This window comes from Odontesthes bonariensis, chromosome 1 (assembly GCF_027942865.1).
Source record: "Odontesthes bonariensis isolate fOdoBon6 chromosome 1, fOdoBon6.hap1, whole genome shotgun sequence".
Classification (NCBI taxonomy): domain Eukaryota; kingdom Metazoa; phylum Chordata; class Actinopteri; order Atheriniformes; family Atherinopsidae; genus Odontesthes; species Odontesthes bonariensis.
This window is the reverse complement of record NC_134506.1, coordinates 29510825-29534603: the sequence shown is the minus strand read 5'-3', so window position 1 is coordinate 29534603 and position 23779 is coordinate 29510825. Positions and strand designations below refer to the sequence as shown.

Genomic DNA, 23779 nt, shown 5'->3' with positions numbered 1-23779 from the left:
GCTCTCCCAACTGAGCTATTTCGGCTACACGGGGCTAAAATGGCCGTTTTCATTTGGAAAGTAAAACCAGGAACTCGCTCCGTGGAGCATAGCCGACAAAGCCGGGGAGCCAGATAAAGGCCAAAAAAGCTCAATAATTGATTGTTGTAGCTGAGGAAGAAGCCTCTTGTGTTTTCAATCTAGGTTTTTGGAGATAATTCCTTTTTACCAATTCACTTTCCTACCAGTCTCGTGTGTTTTCATTGATCTAGGTTTTTTGAGATAACTTGTTTTTAGCAGTTCACTTTCCTAACATAGACTGTTGTTCCCTCTTGACAAACATCCACAATTCATAGTAGTCTTTGCCGAAACCCGGGATTGAACCAGGGACCTTCAGATCTTCAGTCTGACGCTCTCCCAACTGAGCTATTTCGGCTACACGGGGCTAAAATGGCCGTTTTCATTTGGAAAGTAAAACCAGGAACTCGCTCCGTGGAGCGTAGATGACAAAGCTGGGGAGCCAGATAAAGACCACAAAAACGCAATAATTGATTGTTCTAGCTGAGGAAGAAGCCTCGTGTGTTTTCATTAATCCAGGTTTTTTGAGATAATTCCTTTTTACCAATTCACTTTCCTACCAGTCTCGTGTGTCTTCATTAATCTAGGTTTTTTCACTTACCTAACATGGGCTGTTGTTCCCTTTTGACAAACATCCATAATTCATAGTAGTCTTTGCTGAAACCCGGGATTGAATCAGGGACCTTCATATCTTCAGTCTGACGCTCTCCCAACTGAGCTATTTTGGCTACAAAGGGCTAAAATGGCAGCTTTCATTTGGAAAGTAAAACCAGGAACTTGCTCCGTGGAGCGTAGACGACAAAGCTGGGGAGCCAGATAAAGGCCACAAAAACGCAATAATTGACTGTTGTAGCTGAGGAAGAAGCCTCGTGTGTTTTTATTAATCCAGGTTTTTTGAGATAATTCCTTTTTACCAATTCACTTTCCTACCAGTCTTGTGTGTTTTCATTAATCTAGGTTTTTTGAGATAATTCTTTTTTACCAGTTCACTTTCCTAACATAGGCTGTTGTTCCCTTTTGACAAACATCCACAATTAATAGTAGTCTTTGCCGAAACCCGGGATTGAATCAGGGACCTTCATATCTTCAGTCTGACGCTCTCCCAACTGAGCTATTTCAGCTACAAGGGGCTAAAATGGCCGTTTTCATTTGGAAAGTAAAACCAGGAACTCGCTCCGTGGAGCGTAGACGACAAAGCTGGGGAGCCAGATAAAGGCCACAAAAATGCAATAATTGACTGTTGTAGCTGAGGAAGAAGCCTTGTGTGTTTTCATTAATCTAGGTTTTTTGAGATAACTCCTTTTTAGCAGTTCACTTTCCTAACATAGACTGTTGTTCCCTCTTGACAAACATCCACAATTGATAGTAGTCTTTGCCGAAACCCGGGATTGAACCAGGGTCCTTCAGATCTTCAGTCTGACGCTCTCCCAACTGAGCTATTTCAGCTACAAGGGGCTAAAATGGCCGTTTTCATTTGGAAAGTAAAACCAGGAACTCGCTCCGTGGAGCGTAGACGACAAAGCTGGGGAGCCAGATAAAGGCCACAAAAACGCAATAATTGACTGTTGTAGCTGAGGAAGAAGCCTCGTGTGTTTTCATTAATCCAGGTTTTTTGAGATAATTCCTTTTTACCAATTCACTTTCCTACCAGTCTCGTGTGTCTTCATTAATCTAGGTTTTTTCACTTACCTAACATGGGCTGTTGTTCCCTTTTGACAAACATCCACAATTCATAGTAGTCTTTGCCAAAACCCGGGATTGAACCAGTGACCTTCATATCTTCAGTCTGACGCTCTCCCAACTGAGCTATTTCAGCTACAAAGGGCTAAAATGGCCGTTTTCATTTGGAAAGTAAAACCAGGAACTTGCTCCGTGGAGCGTAGACGACAAAGCTGGGGAGCCAGATAAAGGCCACAAAAATGCAATAATTGACTGTTGTAGCTGAGGAAGAAGCCTTGTGTGTTTTCATTGATCCAGGTTTTTTGAGATAATTCCTTTTTACCAATTCACTTTCCTACCAGTCTCGTGTGTTTTCATTAATCCAGGTTTTTTGAGATAACTCCTTTTTAGCAGTTCACTTTCCTAACATAGACTGTTGTTCCCTTTTGACAAACATCCACAATTAATAGTAGTCTTTGCCGAAACCCGGGATTGAATCAGGGACCTTCAGATCTTCAGTCTGACGCTCTCCCAACTGAGCTATTTTGGCTACAAAGGGCTAAAATGGCAGCTTTCATTTGGAAAGTAAAACCAGGAACTTGCTCCGTGGAGCGTAGACGACAAAGCTGGGGAGCCAGATAAAGGCCACAAAAATGCAATAATTGACTGTTGTAGCTGAGGAAGAAGCCTTGTGTGTTTTCATTAATCTAGGTTTTTTGAGATAACTCCTTTTTAGCAGTTCACTTTCCTAACATAGACTGTTGTTCCCTCTTGACAAACATCCACAATTGATAGTAGTCTTTGCCGAAACCCGGGATTGAACCAGGGTCCTTCAGATCTTCAGTCTGACGCTCTCCCAACTGAGCTATTTCAGCTACAAGGGGCTAAAATGGCCGTTTTCATTTGGAAAGTAAAACCAGGAACTCGCTCCGTGGAGCGTAGACGACAAAGCTGGGGAGCCAGATAAAGGCCACAAAAACGCAATAATTGATTGTTGTAGCTGAGGAAGAAGCCTTGTGTGTTTTCATTGATCCAGGTTTTTTGAGATAATTCCTTTTTACCAATTCACTTTCCTACCAGTCTCGTGTGTTTTCATTAATCCAGGTTTTTTGAGATAACTCCTTTTTAGCAGTTCACTTTCCTAACATAGACTGTTGTTCCCTTTTGACAAACATCCACAATTAATAGTAGTCTTTGCCGAAACCCGGGATTGAATCAGGGACCTTCAGATCTTCAGTCTGACGCTCTCCCAACTGAGCTATTTTGGCTACAAAGGGCTAAAATGGCAGCTTTCATTTGGAAAGTAAAACCAGGAACTTGCTCCGTGGAGCGTAGACGACAAAGCTGGGGAGCCAGATAAAGGCCACAAAAATGCAATAATTGACTGTTGTAGCTGAGGAAGAAGCCTTGTGTGTTTTCATTGATCCAGGTTTTTTGAGATAATTCCTTTTTACCAATTCACTTTCCTACCAGTCTCGTGTGTTTTCATTAATCCAGGTTTTTTGAGATAACTCCTTTTTAGCAGTTCACTTTCCTAACATAGACTGTTGTTCCCGCTTGACAAACATCCACAATTCATAGTAGTCTTTGCCGAAACCCGGGATTGAATCAGGGACCTTCATATCTTCAGTCTGACGCTCTCCCAACTGAGCTATTTCAGCTACAAGGGGCTAAAATGGCCGTTTTCATTTGGAAAGTAAAACCAGGAACTCGCTCCGTGGAGCGTAGACGACAAAGCTGGGGAGCCAGATAAAGGCCACAAAAATGCAATAATTGACTGTTGTAGCTGAGGAAGAAGCCTTGTGTGTTTTCATTAATCTAGGTTTTTTGAGATAACTCCTTTTTAGCAGTTCACTTTCCTAACATAGACTGTTGTTCCCTCTTGACAAACATCCACAATTGATAGTAGTCTTTGCCGAAACCCGGGATTGAACCAGGGTCCTTCAGATCTTCAGTCTGACGCTCTCCCAACTGAGCTATTTCAGCTACAAGGGGCTAAAATGGCCGTTTTCATTTGGAAAGTAAAACCAGGAACTCGCTCCGTGGAGCGTAGACGACAAAGCTGGGGAGCCAGATAAAGGCCACAAAAACGCAATAATTGATTGTTTTAGCTGAGGAAGAAGCCTTGTGTGTTTTCATTGATCCAGGTTTTTTGAGATAATTCCTTTTTACCAATTCACTTTCCTACCAGTCTCGTGTGTTTTCATTAATCCAGGTTTTTTGAGATAACTCCTTTTTAGCAGTTCACTTTCCTAACATGGGCTGTTGTTGCCTTTTGACAAAGATCCAAAATTCATAGTAGTCTCTGCCGAAACCCAGGATTGAACCAGGGACCTTCAGATCTTCAGTCTGACGCTCTCCCAACTGAGCTATTTCGGCTACAAAGGGCTAAAATGGCCGTTTTCATTTGGAAAGTAAAACCAGGAACTCGCTCCGTGGAGCGTAGACGACAAAGCTGGGGAGCCAGATAAAGGCCACAAAAACACAATAATTGATTGTTGTAGCTGAGGAAGAAGCCTCGTGTGTTTTCATTAATCCAGGTTTTTTGAGATAATTCCTTTTTACCAATTCACTTTCCTACCAGTCTCGTGTGTTTTCATTACTCTAGGTTTTTTGAGATAATTCTTTTTTAGCAGTTCACTTTCCTACCAGTCTTGTGTGTTTTCATTAATCTAGGTTTTTTGAGATAATTCTTTTTTACCAGTTCACTTTCCTAACATAGGCTGTTGTTCCCTTTTGACAAACATCCACAATTAATAGTAGTCTTTGCCGAAACCCGGGATTGAACCAGGGACCTTCAGATCTTCAGTCTGACGCTCTCCCAACTGAGCTATTTCGGCTACACGGGGCTAAAATGGCCGTTTTCATTTGGAAAGTAAAACCAGGAACTCGCTCCGTGGAGCGTAGACGACAAAGCTGGGGAGCCAGATAAAGGCCACAAAAACACAATAATTGATTGTTGTAGCTGAGGAAGAAGCCTCGTGTGTTTTCATTAATCCAGGTTTTTGGAGATAATTCCTTTTTACCAATTCACTTTCCTACCAGTCTCGTGTGTTTTCATTAATCCAGGTTTTTTGAGATAACTCCTTTTTAGCAGTTCACTTTCCTAACATAGACTGTTGTTCCCGCTTGACAAACATCCACAATTCATAGTAGTCTTTGCCGAAACCCGGGATTGAATCAGGGACCTTCATATCTTCAGTCTGACGCTCTCCCAACTGAGCTATTTCAGCTACAAGGGGCTAAAATGGCCGTTTTCATTTGGAAAGTAAAACCAGGAACTCGCTCCGTGGAGCGTAGACGACAAAGCTGGGGAGCCAGATAAAGGCCACAAAAATGCAATAATTGACTGTTGTAGCTGAGGAAGAAGCCTTGTGTGTTTTCATTAATCTAGGTTTTTTGAGATAACTCCTTTTTAGCAGTTCACTTTCCTAACATAGACTGTTGTTCCCTCTTGACAAACATCCACAATTGATAGTAGTCTTTGCCGAAACCCGGGATTGAACCAGGGTCCTTCAGATCTTCAGTCTGACGCTCTCCCAACTGAGCTATTTCAGCTACAAGGGGCTAAAATGGCCGTTTTCATTTGGAAAGTAAAACCAGGAACTCGCTCCGTGGAGCGTAGACGACAAAGCTGGGGAGCCAGATAAAGGCCACAAAAACGCAATAATTGATTGTTGTAGCTGAGGAAGAAGCCTTGTGTGTTTTCATTGATCCAGGTTTTTTGAGATAATTCCTTTTTACCAATTCACTTTCCTACCAGTCTCGTGTGTTTTCATTAATCCAGGTTTTTTGAGATAACTCCTTTTTAGCAGTTCACTTTCCTAACATGGGCTGTTGTTGCCTTTTGACAAAGATCCAAAATTCATAGTAGTCTCTGCCGAAACCCAGGATTGAACCAGGGACCTTCAGATCTTCAGTCTGACGCTCTCCCAACTGAGCTATTTCGGCTACAAAGGGCTAAAATGGCCGTTTTCATTTGGAAAGTAAAACCAGGAACTCGCTCCGTGGAGCGTAGACGACAAAGCTGGGGAGCCAGATAAAGGCCACAAAAACACAATAATTGATTGTTGTAGCTGAGGAAGAAGCCTCGTGTGTTTTCATTAATCCAGGTTTTTTGAGATAATTCCTTTTTACCAATTCACTTTCCTACCAGTCTCGTGTGTTTTCATTACTCTAGGTTTTTTGAGATAATTCCTTTTTACCAATTCACTTTCCTACCAGTCTCGTGTGTCTTCATTAATCTAGGTTTTTTCACTTACCTAACATGGGCTGTTGTTCCCTTTTGACAAACATCCACAATTCATAGTAGTCTTTGCTGAAACCCGGGATTGAATCAGGGACCTTCAGATCTTCAGTCTGACGCTCTCCCAACTGAGCTATTTTGGCTACAAAGGGCTAAAATGGCAGCTTTCATTTGGAAAGTAAAACCAGGAACTTGCTCCGTGGAGCGTAGACGACAAAGCTGGGGAGCCAGATAAAGGCCACAAAAACGCAATAATTGACTGTTGTAGCTGAGGAAGAAGCCTTGTGTGTTTTCATTAATCTAGGTTTTTTGAGATAACTCCTTTTTAGCAGTTCACTTTCCTAACATAGACTGTTGTTCCCTCTTGACAAACATCCACAATTCATAGTAGTCTTTGCCGAAACCCGGGATTGAACCAGGGACCTTCAGATCTTCAGTCTGACGCTCTCCCAACTGAGCTATTTCGGCTACACGGGGCTAAAATAGCCGTTTTCATTTGGAAAGTAAAACCAGGAACTCGCTCCGTGGAGCGTAGACGACAAAGCCGGGGAGCCAGATAAAGGCCAAAAAAGCTCAATAATTGATTGTTGTAGCTGAGGAAGAAGCCTCGTGTGTTTTCATTAATCCAGGTTTTTTGAGATAATTCCTTTTTACCAATTCACTTTCCTACCAGTCTCGTGAATCTTCATTAATCTAGGTTTTTTCACTGACCTAACATGGGCTGTTGTTCCCTTTTGACAAACATCCACAATTCATAGTAGTCTTTGCCGAAACCCGGGATTGAACCAGGGACCTTCAGATCTTCAGTCTGACGCTCTCCCAACTGAGCTATTTCGGCTACACGGGGCTAAAATGGCCGTTTTCATTTGGAAAGTAAAACCAGGAACTCGCTCCGTGGAGCGTAGATGACAAAGCTGGGGAGCCAGATAAAGACCACAAAAACGCAATAATTGATTGTTCTAGCTGAGGAAGAAGCCTCGTGTGTTTTCATTAATCCAGGTTTTTTGAGATAATTCCTTTTTACCAATTCACTTTCCTACCAGTCTCGTGTGTTTTTATTGATCTAGGTTTTTTGAGATAATTCTTTTTTACCAGTTCACTTTCCTAACATAGACTGTTGTTCCCTCTTGACAAACATCCACAATTCATAGTAGTCTTTGCCGAAACCCGGGATTGAATCAGGGACCTTCATATCTTCAGTCTGACGCTCTCCCAACTGAGCTATTTCGGCTACAAAGGGCTAAAATGGCCGTTTTCATTTGGAAAGTAAAACCAGGAACTCGCTCCATGGAGCGTAGACGACAAAGCTGGGGAGCCAGATAAAGGCCACAAAAACGCAATAATTGACTGTTGTAGCTGAGGAAGAAGCCTCGTGTGTTTTTATTAATCCAGGTTTTTTGAGATAATTCCTTTTTACCAATTCACTTTCCTACCAGTCTCGTGTGTCTTCATTAATCTAGGTTTTTTCACTTACCTAACATGGGCTGTTGTTCCCTTTTGACAAACATCCACAATTCATAGTAGTCTTTGCCAAAACCCTGGATTGAACCAGTGACCTTCATATCTTCAGTCTGACGCTCTCCCAACTGAGCTATTTCAGCTACAAAGGGCTAAAATGGCCGTTTTCATTTGGAAAGTAAAACCAGGAACTTGCTCCGTGGAGCGTAGACGACAAAGCTGGGGAGCCAGATAAAGGCCACAAAAACGCAATAATTGACTGTTGTAGCTGAGGAAGAAGCCTTGTGTGTTTTCATTGATCCAGGTTTTTTGAGATAATTCCTTTTTACCAATTCACTTTCCTACCAGTCTCGTGTGTTTTCATTAATCCAGGTTTTTTGAGATAACTCCTTTTTAGCAGTTCACTTTCCTAACATAGACTGTTGTTCCCTTTTGACAAACATCCACAATTAATAGTAGTCTTTGCCGAAACCCGGGATTGAATCAGGGACCTTCAGATCTTCAGTCTGACGCTCTCCCAACTGAGCTATTTTGGCTACAAAGGGCTAAAATGGCAGCTTTCATTTGGAAAGTAAAACCAGGAACTTGCTCCGTGGAGCGTAGACGACAAAGCTGGGGAGCCAGATAAAGGCCACAAAAATGCAATAATTGACTGTTGTAGCTGAGGAAGAAGCCTTGTGTGTTTTCATTAATCCAGGTTTTTTGAGATAATTCCTTTTTACCAATTCACTTTCCTACCAGTCTCGTGTGTTTTCATTAATCCAGGTTTTTTGAGATAACTCCTTTTTAGCAGTTCACTTTCCTAACATAGACTGTTGTTCCCGCTTGACAAACATCCACAATTCATAGTAGTCTTTGACGAAACCCGGGATTGAATCAGGGACCTTCATATCTTCAGTCTGACGCTCTCCCAACTGAGCTATTTCAGCTACAAGGGGCTAAAATGGCCGTTTTCATTTGGAAAGTAAAACCAGGAACTCGCTCCGTGGAGCGTAGATGACAAAGCTGGGGAGCCAGATAAAGACCACAAAAACGCAATAATTGACTGTTGTAGCTGAGGAAGATGCCTTGTGTGTTTTCATTAATCTAGGTTTTTTGAGATAACTCCTTTTTAGCAGTTCACTTTCCTAACATAGACTGTTGTTCCCTCTTGACAAACATCCACAATTCATAGTAGTCTTTGCCGAAACCCGGGATTGAACCAGGGACCTTCAGATCTTCAGTCTGACGCTCTCCCAACTGAGCTATTTCGGCTACACGGGGCTAAAATAGCCGTTTTCATTTGGAAAGTAAAACCAGGAACTCGCTCCGTGGAGCGTAGACGACAAAGCCGGGGAGCCAGATAAAGGCCAAAAAAGCTCAATAATTGATTGTTGTAGCTGAGGAAGAAGCCTCTTGTGTTTTCAATCTAGGTTTTTTGAGATAATTCCTTTTTACCAATTCACTTTCCTACCAGTCTCGTGTGTTTTCATTGATCTAGGTTTTTTGAGATAACTTGTTTTTAGCAGTTCACTTTCCTAACATAGACTGTTGTTCCCTCTTGACAAACATCCACAATTCATAGTAGTCTTTGCCGAAACCCGGGATTGAACCAGGGACCTTCAGATCTTCAGTCTGACGCTCTCCCAACTGAGCTATTTCGGCTACACGGGGCTAAAATGGCCGTTTTCATTTGGAAAGTAAAACCAGGAACTCGCTCCGTGGAGCGTAGATGACAAAGCTGGGGAGCCAGATAAAGACCACAAAAACGCAATAATTGATTGTTCTAGCTGAGGAAGAAGCCTCGTGTGTTTTCATTAATCCAGGTTTTTTGAGATAATTCCTTTTTACCAATTCACTTTCCTACCAGTCTCGTGTGTCTTCATTAATCTAGGTTTTTTCACTTACCTAACATGGGCTGTTGTTCCCTTTTGACAAACATCCATAATTCATAGTAGTCTTTGCTGAAACCCGGGATTGAATCAGGGACCTTCATATCTTCAGTCTGACGCTCTCCCAACTGAGCTATTTTGGCTACAAAGGGCTAAAATGGCAGCTTTCATTTGGAAAGTAAAACCAGGAACTTGCTCCGTGGAGCGTAGACGACAAAGCTGGGGAGCCAGATAAAGGCCACAAAAATGCAATAATTGACTGTTGTAGCTGAGGAAGAAGCCTTGTGTGTTTTCATTAATCTAGGTTTTTTGAGATAACTCCTTTTTAGCAGTTCACTTTCCTAACATAGACTGTTGTTCCCTCTTGACAAACATCCACAATTGATAGTAGTCTTTGCCGAAACCCGGGATTGAACCAGGGTCCTTCAGATCTTCAGTCTGACGCTCTCCCAACTGAGCTATTTCAGCTACAAGGGGCTAAAATGGCCGTTTTCATTTGGAAAGTAAAACCAGGAACTCGCTCCGTGGAGCTTAGACGACAAAGCTGGGGAGCCAGATAAAGGCCACAAAAACGCAATAATTGACTGTTGTAGCTGAGGAAGAAGCCTCGTGTGTTTTTATTAATCCAGGTTTTTTGAGATAATTCCTTTTTACCAATTCACTTTCCTACCAGTCTCGTGTGTTTTCATTACTCTAGGTTTTTTGAGATAATTCTTTTTTAGCAGTTCACTTTCCTACCAGTCTTGTGTGTTTTCATTAATCTAGGTTTTTTGAGATAATTCTTTTTTACCAGTTCACTTTCCTAACATAGGCTGTTGTTCCCTTTTGACAAACATCCACAATTAATAGTAGTCTTTGCCGAAACCCGGGATTGAATCAGGGACCTTCATATCTTCAGTCTGACGCTCTCCCAACTGAGCTATTTCAGCTACAAGGGGCTAAAATGGCCGTTTTCATTTGGAAAGTAAAACCAGGAACTCGCTCCGTGGAGCGTAGACGACAAAGCTGGGGAGCCAGATAAAGGCCACAAAAACGCAATAATTGACTGTTGTAGCTGAGGAAGAAGCCTCGTGTGTTTTCATTAATCTAGGTTTTTTGAGATAACTCCTTTTTAGCAGTTCACTTTCCTAACATAGACTGTTGTTCCCTCTTGACAAACATCCACAATTGATAGTAGTCTTTGCCGAAACCCGGGATTGAACCAGGGTCCTTCAGATCTTCAGTCTGACGCTCTCCCAACTGAGCTATTTCAGCTACAAGGGGCTAAAATGGCCGTTTTCATTTGGAAAGTAAAACCAGGAACTCGCTCCGTGGAGCGTAGACGACAAAGCTGGGGAGCCAGATAAAGGCCACAAAAACACAATAATTGATTGTTGTAGCTGAGGAAGAAGCCTTGTGTGTTTTCATTGATCCAGGTTTTTTGAGATAATTCCTTTTTACCAATTCACTTTCCTACCAGTCTCGTGTGTTTTCATTAATCCAGGTTTTTTGAGATAACTCCTTTTTAGCAGTTCACTTTCCTAACATGGGCTGTTGTTGCCTTTTGACAAACATCCAAAATTCATAGTAGTCTCTGCCGAAACCCAGGATTGAACCAGGAACCTTCAGATCTTCAGTCTGACGCTCTCCCAACTGAGCTATTTCGGCTACAAAGGGCTAAAATGGCCGTTTTCATTTGGAAAGTAAAACCAGGAACTCGCTCCGTGGAGCGTAGACGACAAAGCTGGGGAGCCAGATAAAGGCCACAAAAACACAATAATTGATTGTTGTAGCTGAGGAAGAAGCCTCGTGTGTTTTCATTAATCCAGGTTTTTTGAGATAATTCCTTTTTACCAATTCACTTTCCTACCAGTCTCGTGTGTTTTCATTACTCTAGGTTTTTTGAGATAATTCTTTTTTAGCAGTTCACTTTCCTACCAGTCTTGTGTGTTTTCATTAATCTAGGTTTTTTGAGATAATTCTTTTTTAGCAGTTCACTTTCCTACCAGTCTCGTGTGTTTTCATTACTCTAGGTTTTTTGAGATAATTCTTTTTTACCAGTTCACTTTCCTAACATAGGCTGTTGTTCCCTTTTGACAAACATCCACAATTAATAGTAGTCTTTGCCGAAACCCGGGATTGAACCAGGGACCTTCAGATCTTCAGTCTGACGCTCTCCCAACTGAGCTATTTCGGCTACACGGGGCTAAAATGGCCGTTTTCATTTGGAAAGTAAAACCAGGAACTCGCTCCATGGAGCGTAGACGACAAAGCTGGGGAGCCAGATAAAGGCCACAAAAACGCAATAATTGACTGTTGTAGCTGAGGAAGAAGCCTCGTGTGTTTTCATTAATCCAGGTTTTTTGAGATAATTCCTTTTTACCAATTCACTTTCCTACCAGTCTCGTGAATCTTCATTAATCTAGGTTTTTTCACTGACCTAACATGGGCTGTTGTTCCCTTTTGACAAACATCCACAATTCATAGTAGTCTTTGCCGAAACCCGGGATTGAACCAGGGACCTTCAGATCTTCAGTCTGACGCTCTCCCAACTGAGCTATTTCGGCTACACGGGGCTAAAATGGCCGTTTTCATTTGGAAAGTAAAACCAGGAACTCGCTCCGTGGAGCGTAGATGACAAAGCTGGGGAGCCAGATAAAGACCACAAAAACGCAATAATTGATTGTTCTAGCTGAGGAAGAAGCCTCGTGTGTTTTCATTAATCCAGGTTTTTTGAGATAATTCCTTTTTACCAATTCACTTTCCTACCAGTCTCGTGTGTTTTTATTGATCTAGGTTTTTTGAGATAATTCTTTTTTACCAGTTCACTTTCCTAACATAGACTGTTGTTCCCTCTTGACAAACATCCACAATTCATAGTAGTCTTTGCCGAAACCCGGGATTGAATCAGGGACCTTCATATCTTCAGTCTGACGCTCTCCCAACTGAGCTATTTCGGCTACAAAGGGCTAAAATGGCCGTTTTCATTTGGAAAGTAAAACCAGGAACTCGCTCCATGGAGCGTAGACGACAAAGCTGGGGAGCCAGATAAAGGCCACAAAAACGCAATAATTGACTGTTGTAGCTGAGGAAGAAGCCTCGTGTGTTTTTATTAATCCAGGTTTTTTGAGATAATTCCTTTTTACCAATTCACTTTCCTACCAGTCTCGTGTGTCTTCATTAATCTAGGTTTTTTCACTTACCTAACATGGGCTGTTGTTCCCTTTTGACAAACATCCACAATTCATAGTAGTCTTTGCCAAAACCCTGGATTGAACCAGTGACCTTCATATCTTCAGTCTGACGCTCTCCCAACTGAGCTATTTCAGCTACAAAGGGCTAAAATGGCCGTTTTCATTTGGAAAGTAAAACCAGGAACTTGCTCCGTGGAGCGTAGACGACAAAGCTGGGGAGCCAGATAAAGGCCACAAAAACGCAATAATTGACTGTTGTAGCTGAGGAAGAAGCCTTGTGTGTTTTCATTGATCCAGGTTTTTTGAGATAATTCCTTTTTACCAATTCACTTTCCTACCAGTCTCGTGTGTTTTCATTAATCCAGGTTTTTTGAGATAACTCCTTTTTAGCAGTTCACTTTCCTAACATAGACTGTTGTTCCCTTTTGACAAACATCCACAATTAATAGTAGTCTTTGCCAAAACCCGGGATTGAACCAGTGACCTTCATATCTTCAGTCTGACGCTCTCCCAACTGAGCTATTTCAGCTACAAAGGGCTAAAATGGCCGTTTTCATTTGGAAAGTAAAACCAGGAACTTGCTCCGTGGAGCGTAGACGACAAAGCTGGGGAGCCAGATAAAGGCCACAAAAACGCAATAATTGACTGTTGTAGCTGAGGAAGAAGCCTTGTGTGTTTTCATTGATCCAGGTTTTTTGAGATAATTCCTTTTTACCAATTCACTTTCCTACCAGTCTCGTGTGTTTTCATTAATCCAGGTTTTTTGAGATAACTCCTTTTTAGCAGTTCACTTTCCTAACATAGACTGTTGTTCCCTTTTGACAAACATCCACAATTAATAGTAGTCTTTGCCCAAACCCGGGATTGAATCAGGGACCTTCAGATCTTCAGTCTGACGCTCTCCCAACTGAGCTATTTTGGCTACAAAGGGCTAAAATGGCAGCTTTCATTTGGAAAGTAAAACCAGGAACTTGCTCCGTGGAGCGTAGACGACAAAGCTGGGGAGCCAGATAAAGGCCACAAAAATGCAATAATTGACTGTTGTAGCTGAGGAAGAAGCCTTGTGTGTTTTCATTAATCCAGGTTTTTTGAGATAATTCCTTTTTACCAATTCACTTTCCTACCAGTCTCGTGTGTTTTCATTAATCCAGGTTTTTTGAGATAACTCCTTTTTAGCAGTTCACTTTCCTAACATAGACTGTTGTTCCCGCTTGACAAACATCCACAATTCATAGTAGTCTTTGACGAAACCCGGGATTGAATCAGGGACCTTCATATCTTCAGTCTGACGCTCTCCCAACTGAGCTATTTCAGCTACAAGGGGCTAAAATGGCCGTTTTCATTTGGAAAGTAAAACCAGGAACTCGCTCCGTGGAGCGTAGACGACAAAGCTGGGGAGCCAGATAAAGGCCACAAAAATGCAATAATTGACTGTTGTAGCTGAGGAAGAAGCCTTGTGTGTTTTCATTAATCTAGGTTTTTTGAGATAACTCCTTTTTAGCAGTTCACTTTCCTAACATAGACTGTTGTTCCCTCTTGACAAACATCCACAATTGATAGTAGTCTTTGCCGAAACCCGGGATTGAACCAGGGTCCTTCAGATCTTCAGTCTGACGCTCTCCCAACTGAGCTATTTCAGCTACAAGGGGCTAAAATGGCCGTTTTCATTTGGAAAGTAAAACCAGGAACTCGCTCCGTGGAGCGTAGACGACAAAGCTGGGGAGCCAGATAAAGGCCACAAAAACGCAATAATTGATTGTTGTAGCTGAGGAAGAAGCCTTGTGTGTTTTCATTGATCCAGGTTTTTTGAGATAATTCCTTTTTACCAATTCACTTTCCTACCAGTCTCGTGTGTTTTCATTAATCCAGGTTTTTTGAGATAACTCCTTTTTAGCAGTTCACTTTCCTAACATGGGCTGTTGTTGCCTTTTGACAAAGATCCAAAATTCATAGTAGTCTCTGCCGAAACCCAGGATTGAACCAGGGACCTTCAGATCTTCAGTCTGACGCTCTCCCAACTGAGCTATTTCGGCTACAAAGGGCTAAAATGGCCGTTTTCATTTGGAAAGTAAAACCAGGAACTCGCTCCGTGGAGCGTAGACGACAAAGCTGGGGAGCCAGATAAAGGCCACAAAAACACAATAATTGATTGTTGTAGCTGAGGAAGAAGCCTCGTGTGTTTTCATTAATCCAGGTTTTTTGAGATAATTCCTTTTTACCAATTCACTTTCCTACCAGTCTCGTGTGTTTTCATTACTCTAGGTTTTTTGAGATAATTCTTTTTTACCAGTTCACTTTCCTACCAGTCTTGTGTGTTTTCATTAATCTAGGTTTTTTGAGATAATTCTTTTTTACCAGTTCACTTTCCTAACATAGGCTGTTGTTCCCTTTTGACAAACATCCACAATTAATAGTAGTCTTTGCCGAAACCCGGGATTGAACCAGGGACCTTCAGATCTTCAGTCTGACGCTCTCCCAACTGAGCTATTTCGGCTACACGGGGCTAAAATGGCCGTTTTCATTTGGAAAGTAAAACCAGGAACTCGCTCCGTGGAGCGTAGACGACAAAGCTGGGGAGCCAGATAAAGGCCACAAAAACACAATAATTGATTGTTGTAGCTGAGGAAGAAGCCTCGTGTGTTTTCATTAATCCAGGTTTTTGGAGATAATTCCTTTTTACCAATTCACTTTCCTACCAGTCTCGTGTGTTTTCATTGATCTAGGTTTTTTGAGATAACTCCTTTTTAGCAGTTCACTTTCCTAACATAGACTGTTGTTCCCTCTTGACAAACATCCACAATTCATAGTAGTCTTTGCCGAAACCCGGGATTGAACCAGGGACCTTCAGATCTTCAGTCTGACGCTCTCCCAACTGAGCTATTTCGGCTACACGGGGCTAAAATGGCCGTTTTCATTTGGAAAGTAAAACCAGGAACTCGCTCCGTGGAGCGTAGACGACAAAGCTGGGGAGCCAGATAAAGACCACAAAAACGCAATAATTGATTGTTCTAGCTGAGGAAGAAGCCTCGTGTGTTTTCATTAATCCAGGTTTTTTGAGATAATTCCTTTTTACCAATTCACTTTCCTACCAGTCTCGTGTGTCTTCATTAATCTAGGTTTTTTCACTTACCTAACATGGGCTGTTGTTCCCTTTTGACAAACATCCACAATTCATAGTAGTCTTTGCTGAAACCCGGGATTGAATCAGGGACCTTCAGATCTTCAGTCTGACGCTCTCCCAACTGAGCTATTTTGGCTACAAAGGGCTAAAATGGCAGCTTTCATTTGGAAAGTAAAACCAGGAACTTGCTCCGTGGAGCGTAGACGACAAAGCTGGGGAGCCAGATAAAGGCCACAAAAACGCAATAATTGACTGTTGTAGCTGAGGAAGAAGCCTTGTGTGTTTTCATTAATCTAGGTTTTTTGAGATAACTCCTTTTTAGCAGTTCACTTTCCTAACATAGACTGTTGTTCCCTCTTGACAAACATCCACAATTCATAGTAGTCTTTGCCGAAACCCGGGATTGAACCAGGGACCTTCAGATCTTCAGTCTGACGCTCTCCCAACTGAGCTATTTCGGCTACACGGGGCTAAAATAGCCGTTTTCATTTGGAAAGTAAAACCAGGAACTCGCTCCGTGGAGCGTAGACGACAAAGCCGGGGAGCCAGATAAAGGCCAAAAAAGCTCAATAATTGATTGTTGTAGCTGAGGAAGAAGCCTCTTGTGTTTTCAATCTAGGTTTTTTGAGATAATTCCTTTTTACCAATTCACTTTCCTACCAGTCTCGTGTGTTTTCATTGATCTAGGTTTTTTGAGATAACTTGTTTTTAGCAGTTCACTTTCCTAACATAGACTGTTGTTCCCTCTTGACAAACATCCACAATTCATAGTAGTCTTTGCCGAAACCCGGGATTGAACCAGGGACCTTCAGATCTTCAGTCTGACGCTCTCCCAACTGAGCTATTTCGGCTACACGGGGCTAAAATGGCCGTTTTCATTTGGAAAGTAAAACCAGGAACTCGCTCCGTGGAGCGTAGATGACAAAGCTGGGGAGCCAGATAAAGACCACAAAAACGCAATAATTGATTGTTCTAGCTGAGGAAGAAGCCTCGTGTGTTTTCATTAATCCAGGTTTTTTGAGATAATTCCTTTTTACCAATTCACTTTCCTACCAGTCTCGTGTGTCTTCATTAATCTAGGTTTTTTCACTTACCTAACATGGGCTGTTGTTCCCTTTTGACAAACATCCATAATTCATAGTAGTCTTTGCTGAAACCCGGGATTGAATCAGGGACCTTCATATCTTCAGTCTGACGCTCTCCCAACTGAGCTATTTTGGCTACAAAGGGCTAAAATGGCAGCTTTCATTTGGAAAGTAAAACCAGGAACTTGCTCCGTGGAGCGTAGACGACAAAGCTGGGGAGCCAGATAAAGGCCACAAAAATGCAATAATTGACTGTTGTAGCTGAGGAAGAAGCCTTGTGTGTTTTCATTAATCTAGGTTTTTTGAGATAACTCCTTTTTAGCAGTTCACTTTCCTAACATAGACTGTTGTTCCCTCTTGACAAACATCCACAATTGATAGTAGTCTTTGCCGAAACCCGGGATTGAACCAGGGTCCTTCAGATCTTCAGTCTGACGCTCTCCCAACTGAGCTATTTCAGCTACAAGGGGCTAAAATGGCCGTTTTCATTTGGAAAGTAAAACCAGGAACTCGCTCCGTGGAGCTTAGACGACAAAGCTGGGGAGCCAGATAAAGGCCACAAAAACGCAATAATTGACTGTTGTAGCTGAGGAAGAAGCCTCGTGTGTTTTTATTAATCCAGGTTTTTTGAGATAATTCCTTTTTACCAATTCACTTTCCTACCAGTCTCGTGTGTTTTCATTACTCTAGGTTTTTTGAGATAATTCTTTTTTAGCAGTTCACTTTCCTACCAGTCTTGTGTGTTTTCATTAATCTAGGTTTTTTGAGATAATTCTTTTTTACCAGTTCACTTTCCTAACATAGGCTGTTGTTCCCTTTTGACAAACATCCACAATTAATAGTAGTCTTTGCCGAAACCCGGGATTGAATCAGGGACCTTCATATCTTCAGTCTGACGCTCTCCCAACTGAGCTATTTCAGCTACAAGGGGCTAAAATGGCCGTTTTCATTTGGAAAGTAAAACCAGGAACTCGCTCCGTGGAGCGTAGACGACAAAGCTGGGGAGCCAGATAAAGGCCACAAAAACGCAATAATTGACTGTTGTAGCTGAGGAAGAAGCCTCGTGTGTTTTCATTAATCTAGGTTTTTTGAGATAACTCCTTTTTAGCAGTTCACTTTCCTAACATAGACTGTTGTTCCCTCTTGACAAACATCCACAATTGATAGTAGTCTTTGCCGAAACCCGGGATTGAACCAGGGTCCTTCAGATCTTCAGTCTGACGCTCTCCCAACTGAGCTATTTCAGCTACAAGGGGCTAAAATGGCCGTTTTCATTTGGAAAGTAAAACCAGGAACTCGCTCCGTGGAGCGTAGACGACAAAGCTGGGGAGCCAGATAAAGGCCACAAAAACACAATAATTGATTGTTGTAGCTGAGGAAGAAGCCTTGTGTGTTTTCATTGATCCAGGTTTTTTGAGATAATTCCTTTTTACCAATTCACTTTCCTACCAGTCTCGTGTGTTTTCATTAATCCAGGTTTTTTGAGATAACTCCTTTTTAGCAGTTCACTTTCCTAACATGGGCTGTTGTTGCCTTTTGACAAACATCCAAAATTCATAGTAGTCTCTGCCGAAACCCAGGATTGAACCAGGAACCTTCAGATCTTCAGTCTGACGCTCTCCCAACTGAGCTATTTCGGCTACAAAGGGCTAAAATGGCCGTTTTCATTTGGAAAGTAAAACCAGGAACTCGCTCCGTGGAGCGTAGACGACAAAGCTGGGGAGCCAGATAAAGGCCACAAAAACACAATAATTGATTGTTGTAGCTGAGGAAGAAGCCTCGTGTGTTTTCATTAATCCAGGTTTTTTGAGATAATTCCTTTTTACCAATTCACTTTCCTACCAGTCTCGTGTGTTTTCATTACTCTAGGTTTTTTGAGATAATTCTTTTTTAGCAGTTCACTTTCCTACCAGTCTTGTGTGTTTTCATTAATCTAGGTTTTTTGAGATAATTCTTTTTTAGCAGTTCACTTTCCTACCAGTCTCGTGTGTTTTCATTACTCTAGGTTTTTTGAGATAATTCTTTTTTACCAGTTCACTTTCCTAACATAGGCTGTTGTTCCCTTTTGACAAACATCCACAATTAATAGTAGTCTTTGCCGAAACCCGGGATTGAACCAGGGACCTTCAGATCTTCAGTCTGACGCTCTCCCAACTGAGCTATTTCGGCTACACGGGGCTAAAATGGCCGTTTTCATTTGGAAAGTAAAACCAGGAACTCGCTCCGTGGAGCGTAGATGACAAAGCTGGGGAGCCAGATAAAGACCACAAAAACGCAATAATTGATTGTTCTAGCTGAGGAAGAAGCCTCGTGTGTTTTCATTAATCCAGGTTTTTTGAGATAATTCCTTTTTACCAATTCACTTTCCTACCAGTCTCGTGTGTTTTTATTGATCTAGGTTTTTTGAGATAATTCTTTTTTACCAGTTCACTTTCCTAACATAGACTGTTGTTCCCTCTTGACAAACATCCACAATTCATAGTAGTCTTTGCCGAAACCCGGGATTGAATCAGGGACCTTCATATCTTCAGTCTGACGCTCTCCCAACTGAGCTATTTCGGCTACAAAGGGCTAAAATGGCCGTTTTCATTTGGAAAGTAAAACCAGGAACTCGCTCCATGGAGCGTAGACGACAAAGCTGGGGAGCCAGATAAAGGCCACAAAAACGCAATAATTGACTGTTGTAGCTGAGGAAGAAGCCTCGTGTGTTTTTATTAATCCAGGTTTTTTGAGATAATTCCTTTTTACCAATTCACTTTCCTACCAGTCTCGTGTGTCTTCATTAATCTAGGTTTTTTCACTTACCTAACATGGGCTGTTGTTCCCTTTTGACAAACATCCACAATTCATAGTAGTCTTTGCCAAAACCCTGGATTGAACCAGTGACCTTCATATCTTCAGTCTGACGCTCTCCCAACTGAGCTATTTCAGCTACAAAGGGCTAAAATGGCCGTTTTCATTTGGAAAGTAAAACCAGGAACTTGCTCCGTGGAGCGTAGACGACAAAGCTGGGGAGCCAGATAAAGGCCACAAAAACGCAATAATTGACTGTTGTAGCTGAGGAAGAAGCCTTGTGTGTTTTCATTGATCCAGGTTTTTTGAGATAATTCCTTTTTACCAATTCACTTTCCTACCAGTCTCGTGTGTTTTCATTAATCCAGGTTTTTTGAGATAACTCCTTTTTAGCAGTTCACTTTCCTAACATAGACTGTTGTTCCCTTTTGACAAACATCCACAATTAATAGTAGTCTTTGCCGAAACCCGGGATTGAATCAGGGACCTTCAGATCTTCAGTCTGACGCTCTCCCAACTGAGCTATTTTGGCTACAAAGGGCTAAAATGGCAGCTTTCATTTGGAAAGTAAAACCAGGAACTTGCTCCGTGGAGCGTAGACGACAAAGCTGGGGAGCCAGATAAAGGCCACAAAAATGCAATAATTGACTGTTGTAGCTGAGGAAGAAGCCTTGTGTGTTTTCATTAATCCAGGTTTTTTGAGATAATTCCTTTTTACCAATTCACTTTCCTACCAGTCTCGTGTGTTTTCATTAATCCAGGTTTTTTGAGATAACTCCTTTTTAGCAGTTCACTTTCCTAACATAGACTGTTGTTCCCGCTTGACAAACATCCACAATTCATAGTAGTCTTTGACGAAACCCGGGATTGAATCAGGGACCTTCATATCTTCAGTCTGACGCTCTCCCAACTGAGCTATTTCAGCTACAAGGGGCTAAAATGGCCGTTTTCATTTGGAAAGTAAAACCAGGAACTCGCTCCGTGGAGCGTAGACGACAAAGCTGGGGAGCCAGATAAAGGCCACAAAAATGCAATAATTGACTGTTGTAGCTGAGGAAGAAGCCTTGTGTGTTTTCATTAATCTAGGTTTTTTTGAGATAACTCCTTTTTAGCAGTTCACTTTCCTAACATAGACTGTTGTTCCCTCTTGACAAACATCTACAATTGATAGTAGTCTTTGCCGAAACCCGGGATTGAACCAGGGTCCTTCAGATCTTCAGTCTGACGCTCTCCCAACTGAGCTATTTCAGCTACAAGGGGCTAAAATGGCCGTTTTCATTTGGAAAGTAAAACCAGGAACTCGCTCCGTGGAGCGTAGACGACAAAGCTGGGGAGCCAGATAAAGGCCACAAAAACGCAATAATTGATTGTTGTAGCTGAGGAAGAAGCCTTGTGTGTTTTCATTGATCCAGGTTTTTTGAGATAATTCCTTTTTACCAATTCACTTTCCTACCAGTCTCGTGTGTTTTCATTAATCCAGGTTTTTTGAGATAACTCCTTTTTAGCAGTTCACTTTCCTAACATGGGCTGTTGTTGCCTTTTGACAAACATCCAAAATTCATAGTAGTCTCTGCCGAAACCCAGGATTGAACCAGGGACCTTCAGATCTTCAGTCTGACGCTCTCCCAACTGAGCTATTTCGGCTACAAAGGGCTAAAATGGCCGTTTTCATTTGGAAAGTAAAACCAGGAACTTGCTCCGTGGAGCGTAGACGACAAAGCTGGGGAGCCAGATAAAGGCCACAAAAATGCAATAATTGACTGTTGTAGCTGAGGAAGAAGCCTTGTGTGTTTTCATTGATCCAGGTTTTTTGAGATAATTCCTTTTTACCAATTCACTTTCCTACCAGTCTCGTGTGTTTTCATTAATCCAGGTTTTTTGAGATAACTCCTTTTTAGCAGTTCACTTTCCTAACATAGACTGTTGTTCCCGCTTGACAAACATCCACAATTCATAGTAGTCTTTGCCGAAACCCGGGATTGAATCAGGGACCTTCATATCTTCAGTCTGACGCTCTCCCAACTGAGCTATTTCAGCTACAAGGGGCTAAAATGGCCGTTTTCATTTGGAAAGTAAAACCAGGAACTCGCTCCGTGGAGCGTAGACGACAAAGCTGGGGAGCCAGATAAAGGCCACAAAAACGCAATAATTGATTGTTGTAGCTGAGGAAGAAGCCTTGTGTGTTTTCATTGATCCAGGTTTTTTGAGATAATTCCTATTTACCAATTCACTTTCCTACCAGTCTCGTGTGTTTTCATTACTCTAGGTTTTTTGAGATAATTCTTTTTTAGCAGTTCACTTTCCTACCAGTCTTGTGTGTTTTCATTAATCTAGGTTTTTTGAGATAATTCTTTTTTACCAGTTCACTTTCCTAACACAGGCTGTTGTTCCCTTTTGACAAACATCCACAATTAATAGTAGTCTTTGCCGAAACCCGGGATTGAACCAGGGACCTTCAGATCTTCAGTCTGACGCTCTCACAACTGAGCTATTTCGGCTACACGGGGCTAAAATGGCCGTTTTCATTTGGAAAGTAAAACCAGGAACTCGCTCCGTGGAGCGTAGACGACAAAGCTGGGGAGCCAGATAAAGGCCACAAAAACACAATAATTGATTGTTGTAGCTGAGGAAGAAGCCTCGTGTGTTTTCATTAATCCAGGTTTTTGGAGATAATTCCTTTTTACCAATTCACTTTCCTACCAGTCTCGTGTGTTTTCATTGATCTAGGTTTTTTGAGATAACTCCTTTTTAGCAGTTCACTTTCCTAACATAGACTGTTGTTCCCTCTTGACAAACATCCACAATTGATAGTAGTCTTTGCCGAAACCCGGGATTGAACCAGGGTCCTTCAGATCTTCAGTCTGACGCTCTCCCAACTGAGCTATTTCAGCTACAAGGGGCTAAAATGGCCGTTTTCATTTGGAAAGTAAAACCAGGAACTCGCTCCGTGGAGCGTAGACGACAAAGCTGGGGAGCCAGATAAAGGCCACAAAAACACAATAATTGATTGTTGTAGCTGAGGAAGAAGCCTTGTGTGTTTTCATTGATCCAGGTTTTTTGAGATAATTCCTTTTTACCAATTCACTTTCCTACCAGTCTCGTGTGTTTTCATTAATCCAGGTTTTTTGAGATAACTCCTTTTTAGCAGTTCACTTTCCTAACATGGGCTGTTGTTGCCTTTTGACAAACATCCAAAATTCATAGTAGTCTCTGCCGAAACCCAGGATTGAACCAGGAACCTTCAGATCTTCAGTCTGACGCTCTCCCAACTGAGCTATTTCGGCTACAAAGGGCTAAAATGGCCGTTTTCATTTGGAAAGTAAAACCAGGAACTCGCTCCGTGGAGCGTAGACGACAAAGCTGGGGAGCCAGATAAAGGCCACAAAAACACAATAATTGATTGTTGTAGCTGAGGAAGAAGCCTCGTGTGTTTTCATTAATCCAGGTTTTTTGAGATAATTCCTTTTTACCAATTCACTTTCCTACCAGTCTCGTGTGTTTTCATTACTCTAGGTTTTTTGAGATAATTCTTTTTTAGCAGTTCACTTTCCTACCAGTCTTGTGTGTTTTCATTAATCTAGGTTTTTTGAGATAATTCTTTTTTAGCAGTTCACTTTCCTACCAGTCTCGTGTGTTTTCATTACTCTAGGTTTTTTGAGATAATTCTTTTTTACCAGTTCACTTTCCTAACATAGGCTGTTGTTCCCTTTTGACAAACATCCACAATTAATAGTAGTCTTTGCCGAAACCCGGGATTGAACCAGGGACCTTCAGATCTTCAGTCTGACGCTCTCCCAACTGAGCTATTTCGGCTACACGGGGCTAAAATGGCCGTTTTCATTTGGAAAGTAAAACCAGGAACTCGCTCCATGGAGCGTAGACGACAAAGCTGGGGAGCCAGATAAAGGCCACAAAAACGCAATAATTGACTGTTGTAGCTGAGGAAGAAGCCTCGTGTGTTTTCATTAATCCAGGTTTTTTGAGATAATTCCTTTTTACCAATTCACTTTCCTACCAGTCTCGTGAATCTTCATTAATCTAGGTTTTTTCACTGACCTAACATGGGCTGTTGTTCCCTTTTGACAAACATCCACAATTCATAGTAGTCTTTGCCGAAACCCGGGATTGAACCAGGGACCTTCAGATCTTCAGTCTGACGCTCTCCCAACTGAGCTATTTCGGCTACACGGGGCTAAAATGGCCGTTTTCATTTGGAAAGTAAAACCAGGAACTCGCTCCGTGGAGCGTAGATGACAAAGCTGGGGAGCCAGATAAAGACCACAAAAACGCAATAATTGATTGTTCTAGCTGAGGAA

General features: G+C 41.9%; 15 non-coding genes across 15 annotated transcripts; all 15 read right to left on the bottom strand.

The window, feature by feature from the left end:
• Positions 1–342: 342 nt before the first annotated feature.
• Positions 343–415, bottom strand: trnaf-gaa (transfer RNA phenylalanine (anticodon GAA)). The gene has a single exon. It is a non-coding gene; the product is annotated as a tRNA-Phe (tRNA).
• Positions 416–4483: 4068 nt separating this feature from the next.
• trnaf-gaa (transfer RNA phenylalanine (anticodon GAA)) lies at positions 4484–4556 on the bottom strand. The gene has a single exon. It is a non-coding gene; the product is annotated as a tRNA-Phe (tRNA).
• Positions 4557–6357: 1801 nt separating this feature from the next.
• trnaf-gaa (transfer RNA phenylalanine (anticodon GAA)) lies at positions 6358–6430 on the bottom strand. The gene has a single exon. It is a non-coding gene; the product is annotated as a tRNA-Phe (tRNA).
• A 297-nt stretch (positions 6431–6727) lies between these two features.
• On the bottom strand, positions 6728–6800 carry trnaf-gaa (transfer RNA phenylalanine (anticodon GAA)). The gene has a single exon. It is a non-coding gene; the product is annotated as a tRNA-Phe (tRNA).
• A 1801-nt stretch (positions 6801–8601) lies between these two features.
• Positions 8602–8674, bottom strand: trnaf-gaa (transfer RNA phenylalanine (anticodon GAA)). The gene has a single exon. It is a non-coding gene; the product is annotated as a tRNA-Phe (tRNA).
• Positions 8675–8991: 317 nt separating this feature from the next.
• Positions 8992–9064, bottom strand: trnaf-gaa (transfer RNA phenylalanine (anticodon GAA)). Its single transcript has one exon. It is a non-coding gene; the product is annotated as a tRNA-Phe (tRNA).
• Positions 9065–11394: 2330 nt separating this feature from the next.
• Positions 11395–11467, bottom strand: trnaf-gaa (transfer RNA phenylalanine (anticodon GAA)). Its single transcript has one exon. It is a non-coding gene; the product is annotated as a tRNA-Phe (tRNA).
• A 297-nt stretch (positions 11468–11764) lies between these two features.
• trnaf-gaa (transfer RNA phenylalanine (anticodon GAA)) lies at positions 11765–11837 on the bottom strand. Its single transcript has one exon. It is a non-coding gene; the product is annotated as a tRNA-Phe (tRNA).
• Positions 11838–14885: 3048 nt separating this feature from the next.
• Positions 14886–14958, bottom strand: trnaf-gaa (transfer RNA phenylalanine (anticodon GAA)). The gene has a single exon. It is a non-coding gene; the product is annotated as a tRNA-Phe (tRNA).
• Positions 14959–15278: 320 nt separating this feature from the next.
• trnaf-gaa (transfer RNA phenylalanine (anticodon GAA)) lies at positions 15279–15351 on the bottom strand. The gene has a single exon. It is a non-coding gene; the product is annotated as a tRNA-Phe (tRNA).
• A 622-nt stretch (positions 15352–15973) lies between these two features.
• trnaf-gaa (transfer RNA phenylalanine (anticodon GAA)) lies at positions 15974–16046 on the bottom strand. Its single transcript has one exon. It is a non-coding gene; the product is annotated as a tRNA-Phe (tRNA).
• A 317-nt stretch (positions 16047–16363) lies between these two features.
• On the bottom strand, positions 16364–16436 carry trnaf-gaa (transfer RNA phenylalanine (anticodon GAA)). Its single transcript has one exon. It is a non-coding gene; the product is annotated as a tRNA-Phe (tRNA).
• Positions 16437–18766: 2330 nt separating this feature from the next.
• On the bottom strand, positions 18767–18839 carry trnaf-gaa (transfer RNA phenylalanine (anticodon GAA)). Its single transcript has one exon. It is a non-coding gene; the product is annotated as a tRNA-Phe (tRNA).
• A 4364-nt stretch (positions 18840–23203) lies between these two features.
• trnaf-gaa (transfer RNA phenylalanine (anticodon GAA)) lies at positions 23204–23276 on the bottom strand. Its single transcript has one exon. It is a non-coding gene; the product is annotated as a tRNA-Phe (tRNA).
• A 297-nt stretch (positions 23277–23573) lies between these two features.
• trnaf-gaa (transfer RNA phenylalanine (anticodon GAA)) lies at positions 23574–23646 on the bottom strand. Its single transcript has one exon. It is a non-coding gene; the product is annotated as a tRNA-Phe (tRNA).
• Positions 23647–23779: the final 133 nt, after the last annotated feature.